General features: G+C 34.8%; 1 long non-coding RNA gene across 1 annotated transcript; it reads left to right on the top strand.

The window, feature by feature from the left end:
* The first annotated feature begins 16,770 nt into the window (after positions 1-16,770).
* Positions 16,771-19,174, top strand: LOC145796671 (uncharacterized). The gene is made up of 3 exons (XR_014337163.1): positions 16,771-17,024; positions 17,771-17,827; positions 18,877-19,174. It is a non-coding gene; the product is annotated as an uncharacterized LOC145796671 (long non-coding RNA).
* The last annotated feature ends 1,010 nt before the right edge of the window (positions 19,175-20,184 follow it).

The raw sequence follows: 20,184 nt of genomic DNA, 5'->3' as shown, positions 1-20,184 counted from the left end.
ATGCTGATGGTAATCTTGGAGTTCCTTGTTCTTTTATGACATAAAGGCCCCCAATAGTCCCCAAATCAATTTGATAAAGGGCTCAAATGGGACCAGCTAGCTGATCAATTTGTGTAGCAGTTCTTTTTTGTTGTTCTTAATTAAAACAACAAAAAAGAACCTTTTCATTGCTCCATTATTCCGAATGAGAATTGTCAGATGCATCTTTCATTGAATCCAATCAAAATCTTCAATAATTCTATATTTTTGATTATTTGTTGAAGGGTTTTTGACCTTGGTTCTAGGATTTTTGAATTCTTGACAGAGAAGATATATGACAGGAAGAAGTTTGAAAGGTTCTTTTCATTCGGAACAATGGGCTCAAATGGGACCAGCTAGCTGATCAATTTGACATCTTGGAGTTCCTTGTTCTTTTTTGTTGTTTTAATTTCATTCTGACCAGTGGTAAACAACCGTAACTCTGTTATGCCGAAGGGAGATGTGGTGAACAATGAGAGCCTTTCCCATATTAAGCCAAATTTCTATTTTAATTCTTAAACTAGGCTTAGTTTAGACGGAATTCTCAAACTAAGCTAAAGCGTTATTACAAATCACACTTTCACTGCTTGAAGCAGAAAAATTGATAAATAGTGAAAGCGCTATTTCAAAAAACGCTTTTAATTAAGAAAATGCTATTACAAAAAGCGTTTTCACTGTGCATATGAAAAAAATGCTATTATAAAAAGCGCTTTTACTGTGCATACTCAGAAAACGTTTAAAATATATTAAAATGTAATCAAACTTAATCTTAAGTTCTTTGTAGCTCAAATGGTAGTGTATTGGTTTTGCCATACCTCTGCACAGGTTCAAACCACATACACACCAACTCCAAACAATTGCTATCTAAAATGAAATTCAACCTTTTTTTTTTTCCCCTTTCCACTCACTCTATATTTTATATATTTATTATGTAATTTTTTTATCAAAAAAACATGTTTGTTTGGTTAAATATTTTAAAAAATTAAAAATAAACAATTTATTTATTTTTAAAGAATTATATAAAGTAGTATACTATTTATACTATCATCACGTCACACGTATAAATAATATACTCACTTAGACGTATTATACTATCATCACATCGCACGTATACTACTTTTTTTTTTAATTTTTAATAAATTGTTTATTTTTATTATTACCCATTACTTTTAAAATATGTTTACTTTTAAAATATTTTAAAAAATTGAAAAATGTACGTTTTTAAAATATTTTAGTACATTTTAAAAGCGTACATTTTACTGAAAAAATATTTTTTGAGTACGCTTTCACTGTAAATATTTTTTTGAGTACATTTTAATATGGACAAAACGTTTACTCCAGACAATTCCCTCTACAAAAGAGATTTTCAGAGTATTGAGGCAAGACAAACTTTAAGGGTAAAAGAAGCTCTAGGCTGTTTGACTGGGCTCAACAGTAGGCCTGTTGACCCACAAGCTGTTACAGGGCCTCGATATTTTGTCACAGAACCTATGGACCCAAACTTATCAATTTCCTTTTAGCCCAATATCTCTAACCCTTTGGCAAGGCCAATACAAATTGAGGAAGTCAGCCCAAATTCTAGGCCCATCCGTAATGATTTAAGAACCAAAGTTGTTGACGACTGTATGTCAACAGTCTTCCAGTGGCTAACTCTTAAGAGGAAAGCACGTGAAGAAGAAGATGAGGGCATGAGCCCTAAATTGCTTAAGGGTGCTGAACTAACAGATGTCCCACTTCAACCCTCCCAAATCTCCACAACCTTGTCCCAAACAGTTTCTTCTATATTGTCCAACTCTAGATCGAAGAGGAACATCATCAAAACTAAAAGGTATGGTCAGAAATTGAGAAAGTCATGGTTTTTTGAAGTGAAAGTCGAGTCAGAAAAACTGATTCTAGCTAAGGAATTATTAAGCTGCTCTCAGACTTCTCTAATCCCTTCGGAACCAGATGAGTGTTGTTCACAAGTCCTGAGTACGTTCTTGTAGCTCGACTTTTTCACGCCCTATTTCGGAAGCTTGGAATAAGCCCTATAGTTCGGATTCTCACGGTTCTGAATCTAATTTCACAAGTGCAATGTGAAATTGATAAGCATTTAAGAGTCCAAATCTGACAAATCTTTTAGAAAATCATTTTTGAATCAAATTGTCAAAAATGGACTGCTTTGTCAGATACAAAGTCGCCACCTAAATATTTTATTTAGAAGAAATTTAGGAAACCCATGACTCGTGCTAAAGGCCACGTGTTCATCTTCACCAAAGTTGTCTCGGCTCGAGAACTTAGGTACAAGAGGAGAAGGTAATGAATTGAGCACCCCCGCTCGCCCGATCAAAGATCGGCCTCTACTAATCATGATATGATTTTTATCAACATTATATGCTCTTGTTCCTGTTTATTAGGCTAGCATTACTATGTGATGTGCGCATACAAGGTATAGACTAGTTTGCCCGAATTGGAACAATTTAATTTCATGTTTGTTTTTCGAAAAGGGTTTGATTTTGCCACTTAACAAAGAGGGCTTAAGTTTATGAATTTGCCACTTGACAAAGTGAGCTTAAACGTACATTCATTTGAATCATTCCAATTCAAGCAACAAGCCTTCATCCACATGCACTCAAACAGTTTAACAAGTAAGTACTTAGCCTCATGGCAAACATGCTAGTCATGGCAATCACTAACATTTATGCAAGTATGTTAAAGTACTAAAAACTCACATAGTACTCCAAGCTAAGATAAAGCAAAAAACTTAGAAAAATATGCATGATACCTAACTACACAAGATGGCTAATGCAACGCATGCAATAATGCAACTAAAATAGGCTTGGCTACTTAACATGTTATTTGCAACAATTTCGTAGCATGCGTTTAAACACGTATTCAATGAGTTACTAAACGACGATGCAAGTTTGAATGATGAACCAAGCCTCAATGTATGTAAGACAGATGAATAGATGAAAACATACGATATGCTAATTGAAACATGATACTCCTAATCTAACCATCAAAAGTGAATAAATAAAAAGGAGAAAGACGTGAGGTTGGAAGACATACACATTATTACAACATTGATGCCCTCACGCAGGAGCGTCCAAATGAATAAACTAGCTAAGCTGCACTACTTAACGAATTATTACAAACTTGAATAAATATGCTAGCTATCTAAGCTAATTAATTAAGTATTACAACAAATTAATTAACTAATTAATTACACCATGAATTAATTAACTAAATAACTAATCTAATTAAATAATTACAACACTTTTAATTAGATACAACACAACTAACTAATCAATAACTAAACTAGTTAACTAGTCCCGGGAACGAGGGAGGCCCAATACAAGCTTGGTTTCCACCTGAAGAGCGTCCACTGTTTGCTCCCGAAAGCCTCTGTTGCACAGCCCTTGCACTAGTTTTCCTTTTCCAGACCAACTCTACTTTGCTTCACAAATACACTGCTCAATATTCACTGGTGGCCGACAGGCCAGAAGTAAGGGATTGCCAGCCACTGATGGTGCCCTGCCGGCCACTGTTGAGGGGTTGCCGGCTATTGATGGCTTGTTCCTCCTTTCTGCAACAGAGGACAAACAGAGCAAAAAGAGGCTATTCTCATAGGTTGTTTGTACTGTGTATCCATCATTATCATCAAAATATCTCAAAGGAGTGATACACTTAGCTCTTAAACCATCAACCAAGCAATTTCATTGCATGATGGCCAAAGAACCAACATGTACAAGTTCAATAACTGCACACAAAAAAAAACCAAAAGCCTTTACCCTATCATGCATGATCAAGGGCAATGGAACCTAGGAAACTTGACACATTTAATCACTTTAAGTATGAAATGCCCCAATTTTCCTTGTGTTCAATTAATGTCCGATTGAACACACCAAAACACAATCAAATCATTACACAATTTTAGTTTCCATTTTTGTTTACCCATTTTAATTTACCACTCCATTCTTTAACCAATTAAGTCCATTGGTGAGTAAGTCCTCTAAAAGAAAAGGAAGTGTCAAACAAAGGGTAGTTTATGGCAAGGGAGAGGTGTCATGCCGTTGATAATGAACACTCAAAAGAGGATTAAACTATTAAGCATGGACTTCAATCTCAAGCTTAAACTATCCTAAGGTTGAAACAACTCTCAAAGAAAATAAAAAGTCAAGAAATGAGGGAGGTTGCAGAGATTAATGAGTGCTAAAGTTAAGTGAGAAAAGCACTAAAACATACAATCAACTCAAACAAGTGGTGTCTAAAGGCCTAAAACACCAAGCTTGTGAGGACACTTACACTAGAAGCATGCAAAAAAAGACTCAAATGATTTAACCAATCCAAAACAGAGTTAAAACAGTCCAAAATAGAGCCTAAAACATGCTGGAGTTAAGCAATAAAAGTCTAGAAAATTCAGCTAACACATAGAGCTATCTAAGCTAGCAAACAAAACACAAGAAGATGAGGCTAACCCTTCAAAATTTGAAATTCAAAACATGATTTTTACTACTGAAAATACTCTAAAATTCAGTATTCAAAAGCCCAAAAAAAAGATAGTTTGAAAGTGGGAAACAAAGGTGGAAAGGCCTTACAAACAAGGAAGAAAGAAGTGTGAACCACCCCCTACCTTTAAATGGCCTACAACCACCAATTTCAATCCACAAAAATAGAGTTTTTATAGCCCAAAAAAAGTATAAAAATGTGTTAGAATGAAGACAAAAGTAGCTAAAACAATAAGCTAAAACATGGAGCAATTTAAGCTAGTAAACAAGCCAAGGAGGGGTGGCTAACCCCTCCATTTTTGGGACTTTAAAATCACTTTTTTAGCCACTGAAAACCTTTGAAAATTAGTGGTAAAAAGCTCAAAAAAAGTTGATGAAAGAATGGGAAACACAAGGGCAAAAGCTTAGAGAACAATGTTCAAAGAAGGGTGGTTAACCTCTCCACGTTTGGTAGATTTAAACCACAAGTTTCAACCTATAAAAACAGTTGAAAAATAGTTCAAAATCAGCAAGAAAAGGTAGAAAAGAAAGAGTGCAAAGGTGCTCAAAATTATACCTCTTGAAGAGGATTAACACTTTTGTTCACAAACCAACAAGTTCTCACTCTCAAGGGTTGAAATTTGGACTTAATAATCTCAACAAGGAGAGCTCCAATATTGGTTTAGGAAGTGTAGAGAGAGGGTGTATAGGTTTCAAGATAGAGATAGAGAGAGAATTCCAAGTTTTGGAACTTTTGAAAATTTTTGGAACCTTAAATTATAAGGGAAGGCCCGGTATATATAGAAAAACAATCCTTCAGGTCGAAAATATTAAGCCTGGAACAGCTGGAGCTTTTGGGGGACAACTGGCACAAAATATCTAGGTTTTTCACCAGTGGTCGGCAGGCCAGAAGTGTGGCCTGCCGTCCACCAGTGATGGCCTGCCGGCCACAAAAAATCTGCTTCGAGGCCCGACTTCAAACGGGTATATCTCCTTCATCCAGACTCGGTTTTAGGTCATTCTTGAGTTTAAATTGAAGCCCCAGAAGTCTAATTTCCAATGAATGTGGTCTCACATCTAAATTCTAAGTGTGAAAATATATATGTCTATTTTAGTGAAGGTTGCTTAGTTTTCTCTTAACCGGATTGATGCCTAACTTCAAATGGTCATACCTCTCTCATCCGGACTCGGCTTTAGGACATTCTTGAGTCTAAAATGAAGCCCCAGAAGTACACTTTCCAATGGTGGTGGCCTCACAACTAAAGTCCAAGTGTACGAAAGGATAGGCCTAATTTAGTGAAGGCAGCCCAGTTCTCTCTTAACGGTTCCATGCTTAACCATTTCCCCAACTAGTTTTCTTCTTTCTCCTCCAATTTTCTTCAACTCCAAACCACTAAATAAGATGTTTAAAAAAATATTTTTCAAAGAGTTCACATCTCTTCCATTTATTTCCATTTTGTCCTTCCTCGATTTATCGAAAAGTATAATTTTTTAAAGGAAATGTGAGTCTCGGAACATTGTAGAAATATTTTCAAAAATATTTTGAAAAAGAGAGTTTTAAGGTCTAAATAGTTTTGGTCCAAAATAGGGTGTAAGGTTGGGATTTAGAAGCTCTTCTTGTTAAAAAAATTGAGTGATTGTATAACATAACTTTCATCATCAAGTAATTAACAAGTGGTGCCTAAGTCTTAAGGGCGGTCAAAAATGGGGTGTCTACAGCTCCCATCTATCTCTCCCATCTATCTACGGTGATGACTCTAAAATTAGGGCTTTGGTGGCTGGCTCCAAACAGCCATAACCTCCATGTTAATTCTCAATTAGAACTGTCAGGGGATGGGACGACCCCTGACAGTCCGGATCCTTCGAGGGTTGATTGTAACCCATCACCCCATGGTGGTTTTCCTTATGGAAAGTAGAATAAATAGGTGTTTTTGGAAAGAATTCGCAGACGTCTCTCTTTTACTTAGAAGTGCTATGTTAATCCTAAAGGTGCCTCAGGAGGTCCAGCCCTGTGATGGAATGATGAAATTCATATGGATATTCGGTTTAAGTCAAAGTTCATGATTAGAGGTGTGATAACCTCCGATAGTATTTCTAGTTATTGGGCAGTTTCATTGGTCTATGTTCCTCCTCAAAGATCAGTTCGTCAGGTTTTCTAGGATCAATTTCGAAAAGCTGCTTCTGAAAATCTATATCCTTGGTTATGTATTGGGGACTTTAATGAAATCGGGCTCTTTGAGGAAAAAAATGGGAGGTGTAGAGTGCAGGATGAGTCAGTTACAATCCTTTCTAGCATTCTTATCTGATTGTGCTCTCATGAATTTGGAATTTAATGGACTCCCCTTTACTTGGTCAAATAACCAACGTGGAAGTGCTAACATTCGTGAAAGGTTGGATAAAGCAATTGCGACTGTGGAATGGCGAGCTTTATTTCCTTGTGCCCAGGTCTTCCATGAACTCCTAGTTGGGTTAGATCATTGCCTTGTAGTGTTAAATTGTTGTGTACCTCTCAAGCGGGTGCCTCGACTGTTTAAATTCGAAACCATGTGGTCAATAAATCCTGATTGTGTTGAGGTTATCCGTTCCAAATGGGTTGTCACTCAAAGTGGATCTCCTATGTTCCAATTAGTTAAAAACTTCAGTGCTGTAGAAATGGGCTTAAAAGGTGGAGTAAAGAACACTTCAGAAACAATATCTTAAACATTGCTCTTATAAAATCTAAGCTTTCATTTTTTCAATCCCAACCCTGGATAGAGGATAATATGCAGGCCCAAGACCATCTGAAATCTAATCTTGAACCAGCTCTTACCCGGGAGGAAATGTTCTTCCATCAAAGATCTCGTATTCGATGGCTAAATGATGGAGATAAGAATTCTCATTCTTTTCATGCCTCAATGATTCAACGTCGCCAACAAAACTAGATTCTTCGCTTACAAACTAAGGAAGGGACTTGGCTGACCTCGAAATCAGATATAAATCAACATCTTTTGAGTTTTTTTTTTTCTTCTTTATTCACAAGTGTAGGCAACAGAAATTTTATGGTGGCCTTATCAGTAATGGATCCTATGGTCACTGAAGAAATGAACAGGAGTTTAATTCAACTGGTCTGTGATGCAGAGGTTACGGCAGCAGTATTCCAACTAGGGACAGTGAAGTCTCTAGGACCGGATGGCTTTCCGGGGTTTTTCTATCAAACTTATTGGGAAGAAGTGGGAGCAACAGTCTGTGTAATTGTGCAGAGTTTTTTCCTGGAAGGGTTTTTGCTCAAAGAACTCAATCAAACCAATCTGATTTTGATTCCCAAGGTCTGCAATCCTACGTTGTTATCCCAATTCCACCCAATCAGCTTATGTAATTTTAATTCAAAAATCATCACAAAGATCCTGGCCAATCGTCCAAACCCAATTCTAAAGATCCTTATTTCTCCAAACCAATCAGCTTTTGTTCCAGGGCGAATGATTCAAGACAATATTGTTGTGGCCCATGAAGCCTTCCATGCTCTCAAATTAAAAAAATCAGGGGTTGTTGGTAGTATGGCTATCAAACTTGACTTTAACAAGGCCTATGATCGGATAGAATGAGATTTTTTAGCTGCTGTCTTGCAAAAGTTGGGGTTTCATTCTAAATGGGTTAATTGGGTTATGGAATGTGTTTTAACAGTGAGCATCTCTATTTTTGCGATTGGTGAAAAAAGAGCCTCGTTTATTCCTTCCCGAGGGCTTCAATAGGGTGACCTCATCTCCCCTTATCTGTTCATTTTAGTGGTGAATGTACTCTCAAGACTCCTCAATCAGAGTCTCATTCAAAATCAAATCTCGGGGATGAAGATAACTAGGCACAGCCTAACCCTTTCGTATTTATTTTTTGCAGATGATATGCTACTATTTCTTAAGGTTGACATTCAGGAATGTAAAAATGTATTGGAGGTTCTGGACATTTACTATAAGGCATCTGGTCAACAAATAAATTTTGACAAATTAAGTGTGCAATTTTCCACAAATGTTCAGCCACAGGTAAGCAGCTCAATCAATGCCCTCTCGGGTCTAAAGACTACCCCTGCTAATGCAAAATATTTGGGTTTACCTTCCTTTTGGGTAGGTCCAAAGCGAAAGGTTTTCAATTCATAATTGAAAAAGTTCTCTCAAAGTTACAAGTGTGGAAATCAAAATTGTTATCACAAGCGGGGAAAGAGACTTTGATCAAAGCAGTAGTTCAAGCAATCCCATCTTACGCTATGGCCTATTTCGCTTTTCCAAAATGGTTTTGTGCAAGGTTAAATGCATATATTAGCACATTTTGGTAGGGAGGGGACCTGAAAGGAAGAGGAATTCATTGGATCAATTGGGACTCTTTGGCGTTATCAAAATTTCAAGGAGGGTTGGGCTTCCGTGACTTCAAAGCTTTTAATCTGGCCCTGTTAGCTCGCCAAGGTTGGAGATTAGTGAAGTTCCCAAACTCTTTTAGTGCTCGCATCTTCAAAGGTATCTATTTTCCTCACTCCTCCTTTTTGGAAACGGTGAAAGGTCGTAGAGCTTCTTGGGCTTGGGCTAGTATTTTGCAGGGAAGAAATGCGCTTATGGAGGGTTTGCGATGACAAATTCATAGCGGGGCAAATGTCAAGTTTTGGGTAGACAAATGGGTGCCAAATCTCCCTAAATTCAAGATTTTTACTCCAATACCTGATGGATCTTTGATTACGAAGGTAGAAGATGTGATTGACTCTGCCCGTAAGAGTTGAAAGGTAAACGTTCTTCGAAGTCTGGTATCTGAATCTGAAGTGGCAGCAATCAAGTCAATCCCTCTACCTTTGGTAACTAAAGAAGATGCTATGATTTGGCACTTTGAAACGAAAGGGGTATATTCAGTCAAAACTGGATATCATGTAGCTTTTTCGGAGGTGCAAAACCAGTGGATTCAGAAATCCTCTACCTCTTTTAAACCTCTAGACAGTTTTTGGAAGTTGATTTGGACTCTTAAAGTTCCTCCAAAGATTCGACATTTCTGGTAGCGAGCGTGCCAAAATGTATTGGCTTCTAGAGAGAACTTGTTTTGGAGACGATGTGCCCCTTCTAATGAATGCCCAATCTATCACAGCAAAACTAAATCGGTGGAACATATTCTTTTCGATTGTGGATGGGTTAGAGTCGTATGGTTCGGGAGTGATTTAAACTTCAAAGTTGAATGTGCAACCATTCAATCAATTGTACAATGGTCGTGTGAGCTAGTGGAAAAATTCAAAAATGAGAAGGATCGAGCTTCCTACCTTGGTATAGTAGCTTGGATTGGTTGGTTCATATGGAAGGATCGAATCAATTATGTTTTCACCTATCACCCAGTGCAGCCCTCCTCGACTTTACATCAAGCTCGAGTGACAATGGCAGAATTTGAGAATGCGGTGTATTGCCCAGCAATTTCTTTTCCTCATTGGCCTTCTCTGATGCCAGATGGAGTGGGTACCTGGACGCCTCCAGATCAAGATCAATTCAAATTCAATTAGGATGTGGCTACAAAGAAAGGCTCTTCCCAGGCCTCTATTGCAGTGGTTTTGAGGAATGCTTCGGGACGGATTCTGAATGGTCTAACCAAGAAAGAATACATCTCCTCTCCATTCCAAGGTGAAGCTCTAGCTTGTAGATGGGCTTGTCTTTTTGCTTAGGCTTGCGGTTTACCAGGGGCGATTATTGAAGGAGATAATAAATCAGTCATCCTCCTCAATGTGTCTGAGACTATTCCTCTTTGGGAATGTGGACTGGTTATTGATGATATTAGGAGATTGGCTTCTGAGGAAGTGTTGATCCTTCAATGGAGACCTCGATCTGCCAATAATGTCGCCCATTGGGTGGCACAAGCGTCGCTGCATGGTTATCTCTCTCAAGACTGCGTCTCAAACCCACCAGCTGCCCTTGCTGCTTTGTTGGGTGTTTCTTAGTTTGGTTTGTTTTTTCTGTTTTTGCTCTGTTTTGTTTGCTTGGTTGTTAATTCCACTGTTCAAAAAAAGAAGAAGAAGAAGAAGAAGAGTATAGTTATATCGGTGGACGATAATTCTTCCTTCTGCAAGTCTCTCTCCTATCGTATGTTTCAATTGTTTGACTTTTACCATATATTTTGATATATATTATATTAGTGTAAAGTCTGTGTTATGTACGCTTCTAAATAATGATTCAAAATTTAATTTTAAAATTAATTAAAAATAATTTGAAAAAATTATAAATGGATAAGATTAGTAAGTTTCAGTCAATACTTAAGTCTTCTATTAGTATTTTTCAATTAGTAAAATTAAAAATAAATAAATTTGCATAAATTACAAAAATTGCTATTTGTTGAGTATAACTATATTCTGTCACTACAATATATAAGAGTTTTAGAGACCAAATGTTTTGGTCTTTAAAAGTGAAAATTTTGTTGCAAAAGATAGTTAAGGACCAATTTCTATCGTTATAAGGATAGTCGCTAAAAGATCGTCCCGAAAAGTCAAAAACAAAGCTTTTAGAGACAAAATTTTGAAAATGTCACTAATAAAATGACTTTTAGAGATAAAATAATTTGGTCTCAAAATGGTTTATTTTTTGAGACAAAAATTTGGTCCTAAAAGGATAATAATTCATCACTAATGTCTAATTTTCGTTGCTAAAAATATAATAATAACACTTTTTGCAACCCTAAAAAACAATCTTGTCCCTAAATTTTGATCCCTAGAACCTTAATTTTTTGTAATGTGTCTATAAAAATTTTATAATCATAATTTGTCATATCAACGTTTGTTAAATAAAATAACAACACCCTATTTGGTTTTGAGTAAGAAATTTTTTTAATGATTTTATAAAATATTTTAATCAAATATTTTAAATTTTTAGATCCACTTAATCTTAATATACTTAAAAAGTAAGAAAATTTGTACAAAAATTTATAAATGTTTTTTATTGAATACAACAAAATACAAAGATGTATTGAATTTTCGTATTTTTTAAATATTTTTTTATATTTACCTAATTTTTTAAAGTTTTGTTTCACAAATATTATATTTTTTTAAGTGTATTTAGATTGGATATATCTAAAAAAATTGTGTAAAATATTAAAAAAAAAATTCACTTAAAGCACAAAAAATAAAAATAAAAAATTCAATTTTCTGAAAAATTGACTTACTTTTCTAGAAACAAACATGGTGAAAGTACTATTTTTTTTTTTTAGTATCTCTAGCTCTCTCTTGTATTTGTTCTCTATTTTTTTTTATTTTATATTTTATTGAAAAGACTTTAATTTTTATATATAGTTTTAATTGTTGTGGTGGATTTTAGTTGTAGAAAGAACTTGTAATGGTGATAGTGGTGAGCTTTCATGTCTGAAGGTAGGTTCAGATTTTAGGGTTTAACGCGATATGGCCTAATAAAAAAAAAAAAATGAAGTGAAAATTTAAAATTTAAAATTTATTTCAATAACTATATTAGAAATATAATTAGAGTTACTGTGTGTCTTGTTGCGGTTTAGAAAAATAATAAATTGATATGGTAGAATAAATTTAAGTTGGTCTTAAAGTGTAAGAGCATTTTTGAAATCTTTAAAATTTTATTGGATAATCGAACTGTCATAAGCCATGTTAGGATTAAGTCAATCAATATAAATTGAAGAGCTACTTGATCAACTTATTTATGTAAATATATTTTAAATTGATAAATACGTACCTTTAATATTTTTTTCATAATGAAAATAACAAATATGTACATATTTATGCATATTTGTTAAAAAATTTAAAATTGGGTAAATTTTTTTTTATTAATATTCAAATTTATTAAATTAATATTTAGATATAATTATATTTGAAAAAAAAAGTAATCCAAGACCAAGTTGAGTTAGATATACTCTGTGAGTTATGTTATAATCCTATATTTGGATCTAGCTAAGAAATTTTTTCTATCAATGAGTAAACATTCAGTAAATGAGTAGTTAAAATTATATAATAGTTTTGTAGGTTATAATGATCATGTGTTAGCTTAGGAGTGTTAGACGCTAAAACATAGTTTAAAAATAGATTTTGGATTGACTTTTAAATCATTATTGTCCTAAATTCAGTTATTGGAGAATTGTTACTTAATAGTCAATTTATGAGTTACTTGTCTACTTATTTATGTATTTGTATTAAATTCTTATATAAATACATATATATACATACAATCAAAATAAGAAATATGTATATAAATTTTTTTTGCATATTTATTAATATTTTAAAATTCTAATTTTGAAATTTATATATTTATTCTTAAAATATAACTAATGTCTATTCTATTAATATTAAGGCATATTTACGTTTGAAAACATTATCCAATAGTAGACTAGGCATGTGTGATGCCCAGGTACATAACCTGTTTTGCTTCCCTTTAATCGTGTTTATTTTACTCATGTTGGGAGTGTCAGGAACTAATCTGATGCCTCGTCGTTTGTTTAGGTACATCACTTTCGAACCTTTCGCGGATTTACACCTCCATTTCTTTTTGTTTTGGGGTTGAGTTTCCTTGTTTTAGAAGCATAGTTGGAGTCGGGGATGTCGTGGGCTTGTAAAGTGTACGACTCAAGAGAAGGAGCAAAACTGCACGTGCGGAGGCTTGGGTTGCACGTGCGGTGAGGATGTGTCTTCGAAGGTTAGGGATTGAATTTATTGCACGAGTAGAGGGTACGTGTAGGAGGTGGGCCACGCATGCGGCGAAGTGGAGTTTCCTGTGCATTAATCATTGAATAACCGCACGTGCGAGGAAGGATTTCCACATGTGTAGTAGAGGTACACTCCGCACGTGCGGAAGAAGGCGCGCACGTGCAGGAGCCTTGGAGTCCGAAATTTTTTTCTCTTTTCTTTCCTTGGGCTGAATCTCTACCCCACTTTTCCCTCATCTCTCTCTCTCTCTAAACACATTTCTCTCCCATCTTTCTTCATTTACTCCCACCAAACTCCATTCAAATATTGACATCTCCAAATCCATTAGAGTTTTGACCCAAGTTCTTTCGTCAAAGTTGGAGAGCTCATCAAGGGCTACATCTTGTGTAGTGGAGATTGGATTCCAACACCATCAATTTTGGAGATTTCTTCTCTCTTCTCCTCCAAATCTTGAGGTAGGGAGTTATTTTGAGTTATATATATGATTTTGGCATGTTCTTGTCATTTTCTTGATATTATGAGTTGGGTTTTGAGTGAGGGTTTTGAATGTATTTTTAAAAAGGGATATGTCTCTTCCCTCGCATGAAATTGGTTCTTATTTATAAAATGTGACTCTTGGAAGTCTATTGGCTAAAACACCTCTTAAAAATGAAAGAAATTCATATTGGGTAGTAACCCTAGATTTTGAAATTTGGGAGAAAAGGTTGGAATTATTAAAGAATGATCATATATATATTATTTTGTTGTTAAATAATCTATAGAGTCCCAGGTTCTAAAACTTGACTTGAACTCGTTTGTGTGGGTGCCTCGGTATACTTCCGGGCTTGTGGATATTTGGGTCTTATTGTTTTTACTTTAATGTATTTACTTTGTTATTTGTTTGCTGTTAGGAGTGGTTTTCGTGCCTTAGGATTGTTCCAGGAAATTGAGCAACAAAATCTGTCTCAAAGTGGTCGCACTCGCGACCATAGGTGCCCACGAGTGTGAGGTGGTCGTGTGTCACGACCCAAACCCGCCCCTATGGGTTTAGCATCGTAACCGGCCAGTAATCAGTGATTACCAAAGGCCTGCTTAATAGTAATGACAATAGTACAGAGTAAGGGGCTGGCGGAAGCCAAACAGTAAATAAAAGATGTTCAATGAGCTGTAAAAATCTGAATAGAAAAAGACATATATGGACTAGTCCACATTCATAACCATAACCGTATATACATATCGGATACACATAACATACAGATTAGGGATCCAATCCCTTTACCATAGCTGTACAGTCAAAAGTCTTAAACATTCATTACATAACAGAGACAAAAGGGTGAATCTGGAACACCCTAAAACAGCCTTGGCTTGAACGGACTCGGAACCTCGAAGTGAGGCACAATAGTTGTCTTGACAAAACATGAGCTTAACTTGACGCTTCTAGCTTTGGTCCGGTGCCTGGCCACCTACATACATATATAAACTGTGAGTTAAAGCCCAGTGAATAACAACTGTGTAAAGGGGTCAAGAATGAATGTCCTTTCGGTAATTAAAACAGTCATTTGCATTAGTAGATCAGTTATTCGATCAGTGGCTCGTATTCCATGCCATATCAGTCAATTAGAAATCATAGCAATCATATGTGGTACATCCAATAGCAAAACAGTACAGTGGGTCTTAATAGACCGAACAGTCAGTTGATGGCCATCAAACAGTAAACAGTAGTAGTTCCAAACATTGGAACTAATAGAGATCTCTATAACAATAGCAGTAACAGTAATAGTAGCAGTAACAGTAACAGTAACAGTCAGTTGCCATGGATGCCACGAGTACAGTTCATAAAATAGGATAAACATTCATTCAGTAAACAATATCATTTCAGAAAGCAGTACAGTTAATCATTCAGAAAATAATTGTAATTGAACATAGCTTTACAACATTGTTACTCATAGATCACTGGGATATAGACAGGCTAATCAGCGTCCACGGGTGCCAACCCTACACAGTTGCAGAACGAACACACACTTAGGATTAATAACCTAGCCCCTTAACTTGACTTGGTGTGGTTCTACAACATTATCCTCGTTAAGATGCCTTAAACATTCCCTAGGAATGCCTAGGATGGAATGAGGATACAAAAATGCACTTACCAACATTTCTCAAAATTTGCTGAAAATAAGGGTCTCACTCGAGCGTGGCTTTTCTCGTTCGAGTGGACATGCAGACAATGAAGCTACGCTCGAGCGTGAATTCTCTCGCTCGAGCGGACTGTAAACTCATGAAAAGTACTGGTTGCACGTTTTTCACACTCGATGGATGCTTGAGCTCGGATAACCTCGCTCGAGCGAACTGCAAAACAGATGAACTTATGGGCATATGCATTTCATACTTGAGCGTGACTCTCAAAGCTCGAGCGGAAGTGCATGTACTCAGAGTGTACGCTCGAGTGCTCGAGCGTGGATCAAAAATCTGGAATTTCCAGATTGATTCTCAAGCACTAAACTCAACCTTTAAAGCTTCAAACTCGATTTTTCTGGGCCAATTTTCTGGAAAATACTTAGAAACTCATAATACAACATGTTTTGACGATCACTTTACAAAATCAAAGCCCAAAAGTATGTCAATTGAACACAATTTCAACTAAAACTTTATGAACATAACAAGAACATTACATGCATGAGTTCTCATGAACTCTAATGCTCCAAAGCATGATCAAATGCAAACTTGAACTCAAAAACATGGTGAATTTCTAGAGTACAACCACAATATGGACATGCATGCAAGGACTTCATGAAAACAACCTCAAAATTCTATGATATGGGCATGCATGCATGAATTCACTCTCAAATCAACACTTTAAGCTAATTCTTGACTCTAATCACCAATTGAACATAATTTCAATAAAAATTTCATGAACAATGCGTGTAACAACTTAAATTCATAATTAAAAGAATGAATTTCCTACCTTAAGTCTCGAATTCCAAGTGTGGTAGCTCAAATATGCAATTCTCCTTCAATTCCTCTGATTTTCCAAGCCAATCTCTAGATGAATTCAATTTTCTCCTACTCTCTCTCTCTCACTCACGGTTTGCTCAAGAAGATGGATGAAAAGTGGTGTCAAACAAGTATAAGGTCAAGCAAATGGCCTTGAAAGGCCCACTAATGGCAAGAGTGTAAATAACTCTAGCTAATGTAGTTTAACCTTATTTATTCTAATTTAATCATTCCAAATTGAATTTTAATTAAACCTACCACAAAATTCTATAAATCCTAATTGGCATATAACACTAATCAATTTCTGAATCGGTCGCCGATAAGGCTTTTAATTCGCAGTTTGAAATTAAAGCATGAACAGATCATTCAGTAACGAACATATAGAAATGCATTTAAGGCAACACACTCATGTAATCAATTTAGGATTTCATCATAATCAATTACTTATCATGCTAAAATTGTGAATTAACACTAATCAGAGGTGAGGGTTGTCACATCGTGCCCGTGGAAGACCGCAACTAGGCCGCGACCAAAATCCACATTCAGGTCTAGGGTATAAGAAGCAAGGTGTATGGCTTGTGATGGATGCGTAGCTCGCGACCCTCATAGTCGCGCCCTCGATATAAAAGGTCCCGCCCATGACTTGCCTTGTTGGCTTAGTCAAGCCCGCGATCTGTCGTGTATTAAACAGAGCAGTCTGTGAAAATATCTCATTTTTTGTCCACTTTCTCTTCTCTCTCTGCTCTGGCAACTTTTGCCCTAACATTTTGGGCTTAAGTCTTGATTTTGAGGCCTCTAGCCTTGGTATTGATCTTCGAATTCTTCGTGAGTGTTGTAGAGCTTAGTGAGGGCTTTTGTTTTAATCTTGGCCAAATCTTGTTTCGGCGACGGTTGGTTCTTCTACCTTCTCCTCTTCTTTTCAAGAGGTAGAGTTTTATTTCTAACTCAATATGAGTTTGCTAGTATATTTGTAATATTTTGGGTACAAACACTTTGTTGTTATTGTTGATGTAGTTACTATTTTGATTTTGGAAATCATGAGTTATGGATTGAGGGTTTGGTTGAATTAGGGATTGATTATTTATAATCTAGTTACTAAACTTAATTTCCATAAATAAAATTGAATTTGGGTGATTGTTGTTGAAAAGCCCCAATTTTGATGAAAACCCCTAAGTGTATATGATTTGGGAATTTGAGAAATTGATCAGTGTGTGTTGAAACTGATAAGATCATAATGAGTATCATGTTATGAAGATTAATGTGTTTTTACTAGTGTTGGTTATATACTAGTGTACAATATGCTTAGCGATGGCCACGACTGTAAAGTGTAACTCATATTGTACACTAGTATATATATGTGGCACTCAGCGATGACCATAGTTGGACTGATATATATATTTATATATATGTGTGTGTGTGTGTGTGTGTGTGTGTGTGCGTGTAAGGTTCAATAAAGTATTAGATATGATGGCAGGAAATGGGTAAATTGAACAAGGAATGTTGTTCAGTTGAGAATGGTTTAATTGAACTAATACTTATGTTAAGGAAATATTCTGAATTTGTTATATATGTATAGCATCATGATTATTTATACTTGTGGGGTTGTATAGTTTTAGAAATGTTTCCTACTGGACTATATGCTCATCCTACATGGTTGAAATCTTTTTTTCAGGTGTTGGTTACTTGCCAGATGTGGAGATAAAGACTTGGATTGTGTGTTTGGAGCAAGGTGAGGTTGCTATTTTGTTTGTAGGCCTTGGGTCATTTATGTGTAGGCCAAGTGCCATTCTTGTAAGGGTTGTGCTCTTTGTAAATGATGTAAGTCTGTGGACATTTTAATTTAATATATGAGATTACAGTTTAATTCTACCTTGAGACTATTCATATTGCTTAGATGTTGATTTAGGGTGTTTGGAACCGAATAACTCACGTAATACATGTCATTATTATACCAATTTGTATGAGAGATGGCATACCTATTTGACCTATTGTGGTCTTTTATTTGTTATTTCATGGTTTATTCCCATGGGTAGGATCTGGGAGATCTGGGGCATGACATCATCTATGTGATGGGTGAATTTTTGTTAAGAAAGCACCATGGATAGTATAATGAGAATATTTAGATCATGGAAAAATTAGAAATTTTATAGCATTTGTGAATATGTCGCATGGATATGGTTAATGATTAATAAATTGAGAGATGTTGATAATTGCATTATTGAAAACATAATGTTGAGAAATATAGAAATTGTAAAATTTCATTTACATACATTCATTTGCATAGATTTGAATATAGATTATTATGGCCATGTTTTGAAAATGAATTCATTGTTTTGAGAAAACAATTGATGATATTGAAAAAGTTTTGGGGTAAATACATTAGTAAGTCCGAATAAGGGATGTAGATTGGTATTGTTTAAGTTGGCCTAAGTGTCCAGGGTAAAAGATCGAAAACACGTACGGAGTAGGTATTACGTGCCTTCCGGTTAGGAGCCGGTAAAGTGGGGATTGGTACTGCTTGATAAGCCTACTTGCAAACACCGGTTTAAGGATTACCTGAGTCGTATTTACCACCTATTGTGCATTATGAAATTACTGAGATGGTTTTTTTTTTTTTTTTTTGAAAGAGCATTGCACATGATTTTTAAAAAGGAATAAAGATATGAATTTTTGGAACATGACATTGCATAGCATGCATATCATGAGACTACTTAAACATATATACTTTGTTAAAATATTCTATTGGGTTTTGTATTCACCCTTAGTGGATTTGTGCAGGAAATGATGTGGTGATTTCGCCAAGTTAAAGGCGAGGAATATGCTTTGAGAGCATGAGGTCTTTCATATATTTTTGTTATTGTATGTTTTGATGGGTTTTTGGATAACTATCTTTTGTGTAAGCGGGCTTAAGCCTTGAAACTTATAGCCTTTAGGGCATTTATGTTGTGTTATCTCTTTTGTTTTCATCGTCGCACATGCTACGAATTCACTCTTTTGAAGTTTGAATCTGTATTGCATGTGGACTCTTTTTGTAAATCTTTCGTATGATTGGAATAAGAATATAAAGATTTGCCCACTTGATTTGAGATTAGTGTAATTGTATGGAATTATCAGATTTATATTTGAGGGCATTACAATATGTGTTGTGCTTTTGGCCCAGGACTTGCTTAAGAGAAGTGAAATATTAATTATTAATTTAAACTTTATATTTAAAATTTTAAGTTTTAATTTCATATTTTCTAAATAGGACTAGGACATGTATACTTGAATTTTATAACTTTTTATATATTATTATTAAAATTTCATTTTGATTTTTTTTTCTAAATTTTAAATTATTTGTAGGGTTAAGTATGGTTAAATTTTTGTTTTAAAATTCTATTTACTTTTTTTTAAAAAATTTAATGTTAGATATGGTTAGATAGACCAATAGTTTTATGCCACATGTGTTTCATGCTACATTTATATTTTTTTTTTCAAAAAAATACAAATATGTTCAAATTTTATATGGATAAAATTCCATTTCAAATATTGTTATAAAAAATTTCTAGTTTCAAATTAGATATATGACTTAGATTTTAATAAAAGATATGGCTAAAATTCATTTTTTGACTTTTTATATAAGTAATTTTAAAATTTAAAATTATAGAAATAGAATATAGATATAGATAGTAATGACAATAGATACCATAAATAAATAGTTCATAAATTAATAAATTTAAAAGATTTTTCATATTAATCAAGGATTTAATTAAAATATTAAATAGAAGAACCAATGATAATGTGTCATGCGTATTTTTATAATTTTTTAATTGAATAATTTGAGAAAATTACATTGAGACTTTAAACCTTAAAGACCCAACATTTTTACTTATATTATATAGGAAAAATTACAAATACACCCCTTGAGGTTTGCTCAAGGTACAAATTATCCTATGTAGTTTGAAAAATTACAAATATCCCTTATTAAAAAAATTTATTTAACAGAATTAACTAAAAAAAAAATTCATAATTGTTCTCCTATAAAATAATAAAATTACCTAAATTAGTAATTGAAACATATTTATATCATTAAAAATTATTAATTGA

This window comes from Camellia sinensis, chromosome 8 (genome assembly GCF_055761805.1).
Source record: "Camellia sinensis isolate YWXY chromosome 8, ASM5576180v1, whole genome shotgun sequence".
NCBI classification, from domain to species: Eukaryota; Viridiplantae; Streptophyta; class Magnoliopsida; order Ericales; family Theaceae; genus Camellia; species Camellia sinensis.
Note: the sequence above shows the minus strand (reverse complement) of the source record. Positions and strands in the feature narration are given on the sequence as shown.